Source organism: Ambystoma mexicanum, chromosome 11 (genome assembly GCF_040938575.1).
Source record: "Ambystoma mexicanum isolate Mex_15411 chromosome 11, UKY_AmexF1_1, whole genome shotgun sequence".
Taxonomy (NCBI): Eukaryota; Metazoa; Chordata; class Amphibia; order Caudata; family Ambystomatidae; genus Ambystoma; species Ambystoma mexicanum.
This window is the reverse complement of record NC_090934.1, coordinates 587,234,354-587,243,679: the sequence shown is the minus strand read 5'-3', so window position 1 is coordinate 587,243,679 and position 9,326 is coordinate 587,234,354. Positions and strand designations below refer to the sequence as shown.

Below are 9,326 nucleotides of genomic sequence, written 5' to 3'. Positions count from 1 at the left end.
CCAAGTCCCATGGTGAGTGTTCATTCCCACACTCCTAGTCCACAGTCCACCGGGGCTCCTGCCCCTAGTGTCCAGAGCAGCATAGGACACTCAGTATTACCACCACCTTCCAAGCGGAAGAAGAAGAGTGCTCGTCCAGTACAGGCTGATGCCCCAGACACGGCTACACAGTCCGGCCCACCAAGGAAGCCCAGCTTCAATCAGGCCGAACTTGATGCACTTGTGGAGTATGCGTCCGCACATGACAGCGAAATGGTGATTACTGCAGGATGCAAGACCACACCTGCACAACGTCAGGCACACTGGCAGACCATTGCGGAACTCATAAGTGCCCTTGGATTCGTGAGGCGCACAGCTAATGATTGCTACAAGCACTGGAATGACCTTTAGCGCAGGGCAAAGAAAAAGCTGGCCTCAAGTCATGCCTCAACTCTAGTGACTGGAGGTGGGTCTCCGGCAGAGGACATAGAACTCACTCCACATGAGTATGTTGCTGGGACCTACGTCACGGAGGAACAGATCCAAGGTGTGGGAGACCTGCCAGATTACGAGGCATTGTCCGGTGAGTGCACATGCATGTGTGTGTCATCCATGTGCATGGTGTGTGTGTGAGTGCTTCTGATTGAGTGCCAGGTGAGGGGATGTGTGCCTGAGTGGTTTGGGTCACCCATGTGCTTCATCCAATACATTCTGTGCACCAGGATTTGGGTGTTGCAGTATCCCTTCTGGCAACAGTAGACATTCAGCCCAACCTCACACCAGTTGCCCTTGAAGTGTCATCTTGCCACAACATAGTTGCATGTTATTCTGTGTTCATTCAGGCTGATTGTCTGCATTCCACCACTTTCACTAGGCATTTCTCAGTCCTATTGTCACATGTGTGACATGGCTAGGGTGCATGCCATCTGTGTGATGGCATGTGTCATGTATGTGTATTGGACATACCAATCACAGGCCAATGTGTGATGGCACTGCTAGGCAGCATGCAGCAAATGTGTTGGTCTTCCATCTTGGTGTCATCAATGTGTGCCATTTGCCTCCCCTTCATAAGCAGTGACAGTGCATGCATGGGAGGGTTATAGTCATGTGGGACATGTGTCAATGAAGTACTGTTTCTGTTGCTTCTCAGCCCTAATTGTGTTCCATGGTGCTGATGCCTGTTCCCATTTCTTTTCTTTCATGTCTTTGCAGGGGATGACGCACTTGATATTCTGGGGTTGTGGAGATGGTGCAGACCCAGGAGGGGTCTCAGGCCCGACTGGGCACCAGTGAGGGATGTGGTGTGGTGGTGGGTGAGAACCCACACTTGCTGCAGGCCATCATCTCAAGGGGTGTCGCTGGGTGCACCTCCCCCGAGCTCTATTCAGGTGTTGATTTGGATGATGAGACCTGTGTGCCATCGCAGGTAAGTGTTTCTGGGAGGGATTCTGTACTGTCCAACCCACCTGCACCAGGGGTAGAACCCTCAATGGGGATGTCAGTGTTGGTAGGTCCGCCTTTGGTGGTTACGGATGCAGGGTCACACTCCGCTACATCTGATCCTGTTCCTGGGCCAGCAGATCAGAGGGGGAATGCAGTCCTGCAGCCTCAGGCAGTGCCGGCACAGCAAGGCGCAGTTCGCCTTGCCCCAGACAGGTGTGGTGCCCGCCGACGTGATGGCCGTACGCCACCTTGCAATACCGCATGGGAGCAATCCATATACGGTATGGCAAACTAACAGGCAGCATCAACTGAGATGATGGCTCAGGCCATGGATAGGGTGGCCACTTCCATTGTCCCCCAAAAAAGGCTAATTGAACAACTACAGCAGGCAACAGACTCCATTAGCCAGTCACACAGGGAGGACATGTTGGCGTCCAACAGGGACAGGCGGGCGGCACTGGAGACTCTGCGGGAAGCCATTTCTATTGAGTCCCAGGGCCACAGGGAAGCCCTGAGGGTGCAACTCTGTCAGCTCAGGGCAACTCTGGTTGAGCTTGAGGCTTCAGCTAAAATGAGGACAGAACAGCAGCTGGAGCGGCTCACACGTATGCTCTCAGCTGAGATGCAGGCAACTAGGGAGGAGGTCCGGGCATCCCGTGAGTTGTTGCATGGGGACCTCTGCACAATTATCCTCCAGAACCAGACCTTCCACACCCGCATGCTTGCTGCCATGGAGGACCAGACTAGGGCTTTGCGTGGGCTGCCTCCCATATTTCCACCTCCTCCTGATGAGGCTGCAGAGGGTGAGGAGATCGACAGCAGCGATTCTCCCACAATAGGGTAGCCGTGCAGGCCATGAGCCCATTGAGGTGTTTTTTTTTCGCAAGATCCACACAGGTGGGTTTTGGTGTGCACCCTGTCCTCGGACCTCCTGTGTGGCCTCCCCCAGCCCCCCGGGCCCATTCATGGCCATTTTTGATTTTTGTTTTTCTTTTTTTTCTTTTTTTTGATTTTTTATTCTTGATTTTTTGGACAGTGTGGGCATACCCTGTATTGTGGCTGGGCACATGCAGGCTTGTCCTGAATTTGGGTCAGAAGCTTGGGTTTGTGTGAAACACACCCCTCCTGCTTCCCGTTTCCATGGGCTTGCAAAGGGTGTGCCCAAGTGACATTGACTTACACGGTGACGTTGGACTCCCATTTGATGTGTGGGCAGTCTGTAGTCAATACTGTGTATACATTCCTAGTGCATATTTTTGTTGTATTGTACACTGCATGGTGTATTGATATGTGCCTCTGCAACCATCTCATCCTCCTAATTTGCAGGTCCATTTCTCATGCCTTCACAAGGCGGTCTACTTTGGAACTGGAGTCCATGTTGTAAGCAGTGCACCTACACTTTTGTGTGGCGCTAACACTGTATAGTTGGAAGTGTTCGAAGTGCTGGCATTATCGGGTAGTGAGGCTACCAATTTTTTAAGTCTGTACTGTCATGTTTATGGTAGGTTGGAGGTTGTGTAGGTGATTGGTATTATTGGTAAGCATTTGGTAATGTGTGTTGTTGGTCCTGCATTACTGTGAGCATTTCATGTGTGGCCAGTTTCCATTAGGGACACTGTAGTTGGTGACACTTGGGTCATGTTGTGGGGATTAATTTGTTTGCTTCACATTGCATGACATGCCATGGTGTGTTGTGTGGCCGTGCCGGGGAGGGGTTGGGTGACATGGCACTGTTCTCATGTTGTATTTTGCAAGTGGGTATTCATTTTTGATACATGGAAGTGTGTCTTTTGATGACACTGCATTGGTGGTGTTTGTGTAGGTAGGGATGCACACATTGTGACACTTCCAGATGAACAATCTCAGGCTGCTATGGTTCTGACAGTTGACTGTCCCTTAATTCATCAGAATTGTCAGATTGAGTCATCATTGATTGTCAGATGGTATGTGCCAGTGCTGTGTGCACTCCACAGGGGTGTGCTTTCTATGTGAAGTAATTAGCCACCAGCTGCGTATGGGCTGCCTCACCCCGTGCCCTTTCCCCTCCCATACGCAGCGGGCGTGCATGTGGTTCGGGATGTGGGGGCACCACCATGTCCACAGTCAGGCCCCGGCGTGTTGCAACATTGTGCAGGACACATGCTGCCACTATGATCCTGCACACTACTGGGGGAGCGTATAACAGCTGCCCACCAGAACGGTCAAGGGAGCGAAAGCGTGACTTGAGCACTCTGAATGTGCGCTCCACTATGCCCCGTGTTGCAATATGGGCTGTGTTGTATCTTACCTCGGGAGGCGTGATGGGGTTCCGAATTGGCGTCATCATGTGTGTGCTCAGAGGGTAGGCACTGTCCCCTGGGGAGGTGGTGATGGGGATCATTAGTGGGGTATTGGCATTACTCTGTATCTGTCATGCATGCGTGTGCTGTGGCATTTCTACTCACCAAGTAGCCATGCATCGCCATGCCACCCAGCTTCCATGTCCCGGTTTAGGGTTGACATCCTGTAAATGAAGCTGTCGTGGGTGGACCCTGGATAGTTGGCATATACTGAGGTGATGATTCCCTTGGCATCACATACTACCTGGACGTTGATGGAATGCCAGTGCTTGCAGTTTCTATAGATGTGCTCAGATGCCCTGGGGGGACGTAGAGCCACATGGGTGCAATCAATGGCACCTAGCACTTTGGGGAATTGTGCCACCCTGTAGAAATACTGGCTGACAGCCTGCCTTTCTGCAGGTGTTCTGGGCAAGTATATGTGCCTGCGGACTGATGGGCGTGCAGTGATGATGGCCAACACCTGCTGTAGGCACCGTGACTACGTGGCCTGTGACACCCCCCCCACTATGGCACTTGTCCGCTGAAATGATCCAGTAGCCAAGAAGTGCAGTACATTGAGGACCTTCTCCAGAGGGCTGAGTGCTTGGGAGCACAGGGTGGGTGATGTGAGGTCATCCTCCCACTCAGTGACCAGGTCGAGTATTATGTGTGGTGGAAACCTGTACCTCCCATAAACCTGGTCATTAGGCATACCAAATAGGCTGGTTCTGGGTGTGAAGATTCTGGCCCTGACTATCCTTCTTCTCCTCCTGCGGTATCCCACGGCCACTGCTGCTAGGAACGGTATATTCATCCTGGCGTCTGAGCTTGTTTGTTGTTTGCACACTCTTTCATGCTGCGCGGGACGTGCGCCTGCTTCATGCTGGCGTACGTGTTTCAGGATTGGACCTTTCATTTTTTGGCGTGTTGTAGGCGACCGTGTAAATCTTCCCGCCCACCCCAGGAATACACGTAACACGCTCTCCCAGGCCCAGTCGCGAGTAAATATTCCCGCCCACCCCTGGAATACACGTACCCCACTCTCACAGGCCCAGTCGCGCGTGGAACTTCACGCGCACACCGAAATACACGTACCCTGCAAATTCGAATGTGAACTTCCCGCGCACCCAGAAATACATGTACCCAGGACAATCTCGTGCGGAACTTCCCGCGAACCCTGTAATACACGTACCCTGCTGGTATCGCGTGTGGAAGTTCACGCGGACCCATAATACACGTACCCTGATGGAATCGCGTGTGAGAATACCCGCGCACAAACAGAAAAGAGAGTGGGCACCACCATGTATTCAAAAATGTTCAGAATATTCAAGTGAAAATCAAATATTTCAAAAAAGAATATACATCCAATTGAAAAGGAGCTGGCTGTGACAAGTCTGGAGACACCCGGACTTATAATTGCAACACACGCTGGAGACCAAGTAATAATACTGGGTCACACAACCGCTCTCATATGGGGCCCAAGATGGGCACGTATTTATATCTGATTCACGACAATATGTTCAAGTATCCATATAATATACCATACTTCTTAGAGAAAGGAAGATGAGTCTTTCTGATTCATATCAAAAACGATTTATCCATAATAGTTCAAACAAAAAGCTATCACTAATAATCCTTAGTGAGGAAGCAGTTGCCACAATCCACATGTATTAGACTAAAAAAGCCAATGCATTTCGGAAATTATTTCCTTCATCAGGGCGAGTCTAATTATATAAGTCCAGCAAGCAAGTATATAACATAACAAATGCAAGTATGTGACATAAATTCATATAATGGTGACAATTCAAACGAAACATACATTGAAAAAAATGAAAGGAAACATACCAATTAGTAGATGTTACATCATGGGTAAATATCAATAGCAAAAAAGAAAAAAGAAAAAGAAAAATGCCGTAAGTGGTTTATAAGGTAAATAAATGAAACCAAAGAATATTAGGTATGGATTTACCTCATTGGTGTGGTCAGTGGTGAAAAACAGAACGTCCTGCGTTCATGCCCACTCAGCAGTGGGTTGTAAATGACAATATGCACAAAGGCATGGAGAAAATCCACTCGTGCTTACAAGGAAACCAATCTGTGGATCATAAAAGATCCAATTAGATACTGTGTTTTACACTCATACTTGGTCAAAGAGAAGGATTGTAATCAGATTCTTACCTTGTAATACACAGAGAGAAACGATCCTCCACTGTGCAGCTGCAGGGCAGTGACTCAGACTGCAGTGTGAAGCCGTTGTCTAGGCAACGGTTCTTTTGTTTAGCATGTGACCACCTCGTTTCTGTGAGATGCAGGTGGTCACAATTAATGATGTAAAATCGGCCAGGGCCCACAAAAATGACAAACCAAATATTTATGGGGCATCATCAATAGGTGCCCATAATTGTGATGATAAAATCCGAAAAAAATTAAACATTAGAATAATGAAGATAGAAAAAATACTGTCACAGGTCCTGTGGCTGTCTGGTCACAATACTGCTGTAAAGTCGGCCAGGGCCCCCAAAAATAAAAAATGAGGTATTTATAAGGCATCACAAATGGGTGCCCATAATTGTAATAACAAATTCCCAAATTAAAAAAATTTATGAAAAAAACAAAGTAGTAGTGATAGATTTATGCAGGTGGTCACAAATAATGATGTAAAATAGGCCAGGGCCCACAGAGATGTCAAACCAAGTATTTATGGGGCATCATAAATAGGTGCCCATAATTGTGATGATAAAATCCGAAAAAAAATTAAACATTAGAATAATGAAGATAGAAAAAATACTTTCACAGGTCCTATGGCTATCTGGTCACGAATACTGTTGTAAAGTCAGCCAGGGCCCACAAAAATTAAAAATTAAGTATTTATGGGGCATCACCAATGGGTGCCCATAATTGTAATGACAAAATTCCAAAAAAATATATGAAGTAACAAAGTAGTAAATATAGAAAAAATACTGTCACAGGTCTTTAAGCTGTCTGGACAGCAAGACATAACAAAATTAAGCTAAGGTAATAGTAAGACTATTCAAACGTAGATGAGCAGTTGAAGTACAGTCACTGTGCGTAAGGTGTCGCCCAGGGGCGGCACCTTGGGTCCCAGACATACGTCCGGGACTTGCACTAGGGCTGTTACTAGAATGCTCCAAACATAATAAGACAAAAGGCAACATATGCCAGACAATAATTAAGAAAATAAAGCAAAAAAGGCTACATGAGGTAGAGTGATTCGAACAAGTTAAGCTCAACGGCTGTCAACATGTGGAAATGTAAAAAGAGCAGTATCCAAATGTTCAGAACATCTTTCACAAATTACTCTGAGCATCATATAGAATAGCCAATGCAATCAAAAAGTAATAATTCGAGCACAGGGCAAAGAGACCCCTATGTATGAAAACATGTTAAAGTATACAACTCAAGCACAGAAAGAACAGTAGAAACAGTAAAGTCACAAGAGGAACAGTAGAGACCCTTATGTGTGAAAACATGGCAAAGCATACACCTTTAACACAGGCAAAACAGTAGTATCACAATCAAATATAACAGTGGTAATTGATCTCCTCATTCAGACCGCTCGGGACCAAACTACAGAGTTTATCAATCCAAAATGTCTCTCTGCGATTGAGGCGCAGACCTAAATCTTCATGAGGATTATTTCTTCTGAGTACCTCCAGAATCAGAAACTTAATCTGTGAAAGATTGTGATTGTTCAAGGCCCAGTGGCGAGCTACAGCCGAATTAGGGTTGGAATTACGGATACATGACCATAGCTCTCAACCTTTTTCGATGCAAAGGCGGGTGAAATCACCCGATTTTGTGTTTGGCGGGTGAGAGGCCCATTGAAATGAATGGGCCTGCACAAGGCTTGGCGGGTGACTCACCTGTTTACAAGGCGGGTGACACCCGCCAAAAGCGGGTGAGTTGAGAGCTATGCATGACCGGTGTTCGTTCCATCTGATTTTGGCTGCTCTAGTTGACTGGCCGACATAGTATTTTCCGCAAGGACATTTAATGCCATATATGATGTTGGCAGTGTCGCATGTGCCAAATGTCTTGAGGATGATCTTCTTACCTGTGCGTGGATGGAAGACTATATTGCCTTTAATGACGGAATTGCAATTAATGCAGTGTAGGCAGGGAAACGTACCAGTGCGTTGTGTGATCATTTTTCTCAATGGAGGTCTTGTATGTACAAGTTCGTCCCTGAGATTCCTACTCCTCTGGTATGCAAACACAGGTAATTCAGAAAACAAGTTTTGTACTCTTATGTCGTTTTTGAAAATGTTCCAGTGTTTCTTAATTGTTTATTTGATTTTATTGCTCTGGGTAGAGAATTTTGATACATATACTGGTGATTTAAGGTCCCTTGTTGGTTTCTTAGGAGTGGATAGTAAGGTTTTACGGTCAAGACTGTTGACCCTTTCAACTGCAGAATCCAGTTCTTCTTGATGGTAACCTCTTGCAAGGAATTTCTCTTTCATAGCCGCGCACCCCTGGAATGCACGTACCCAGGCAAATCGCACGGCTGGGGGGTGGGGGTGCTGGGAGACAGGAGTGGGGGCCTGGTGGAGGGTGCCCTACAGTGCTGGGGGGTGCGGGTGCTGGGAGACAGGAGTGGGGGCCTGGTGGAGGGTGCCCCTGGATGCAGGGGGGTGGGGGTGCAGGGGGACATGAGTGGGGGCCTGGTAGAGGATGCCCCTTTATGCAGGGGGGTGGGGGTGCAGGGGGACATGAGTGGGGGACTGGTGGAGGGTGCCCTGCACTGCTGGGGGGTGGGGGTGCAGGGGGACAGGAGTGGGGGCCTGGTGGAGTGTGCCCTACAATGCTGGGGGGTGGGGGTTCTGGGAGACAGGAGTGGGGGCCTGGTGGAGGGTGCCCCTGGATGCTGGGGGCTGGGAGTGCAGGGGGACATCAGTGGGGGCCTGGTGGAGGGTGTCCCTGGATGCAGGGGGGTGGGGGTGCAGGGGGACAGGAGTGGGGGCCTGGTGGAGGGTGCCCTACAGTGCTGGGGAGTGGGGGTGCTGGGAGACAGGAGTGGGGGCCTGGTGGAGGGTGCCCTGCACTGCTGGGGGGTGGGGGTACAGGGGGACAGGGGTGGGGGCCTGGTGGAGGGTGCCCTGCACTGCTGGGGGGTGGGGGTGCAGGGGGTCAGGAGTGGGGCCTGGTGGAGGGTGCCCCTGGATGCAGGGGGGTGGGGTTGCAGGGGGACAGGAGTGGGGGCCTGGTGGAGGGTGCCCTACAGTGCTGGGGGGTGGGGGTGCTGGGAGACAGGAGTGGGGGCCTGGTGGAGGGTGCCCTGCACTGCTGGGGGGTGGGGGTGCAGGGGGACAGGAGTGGGGGACTGGTGGAGGGTGCCCCTGGATGCAGGGGGGTGGGGATGCAGGGGGACAGGAGTGGGAGCCTGGTGGAGGGTGCCCTACAGTGCTGGGGGTGGGGGTGCTCGGAGACAGGAGTGGGGGCCTGGTGGAGGGTGCCCTGCACTGCTGGGGGGTGGGGGTGCAGGGGGACAGGAGTGGGGGCCTGGTGGAAGGTGCCCCTGGATGTAGGGAGGTGGGGGCGCAGGGGGACAGGAGTGGGGGC

At 50.0% G+C, this 9,326-nt stretch overlaps 1 long non-coding RNA gene across 1 annotated transcript; it reads right to left on the bottom strand.

Moving 5' to 3' along the window:
* Positions 1–5,349: 5,349 nt before the first annotated feature.
* LOC138504750 (uncharacterized) lies at positions 5,350–6,050 on the bottom strand. The gene is made up of 3 exons (XR_011279945.1): positions 5,922–6,050; positions 5,713–5,838; positions 5,350–5,467 (listed from the first exon to the last, which is right to left on the bottom strand). It is a non-coding gene; the product is annotated as an uncharacterized lncRNA (long non-coding RNA).
* Positions 6,051–9,326: the final 3,276 nt, after the last annotated feature.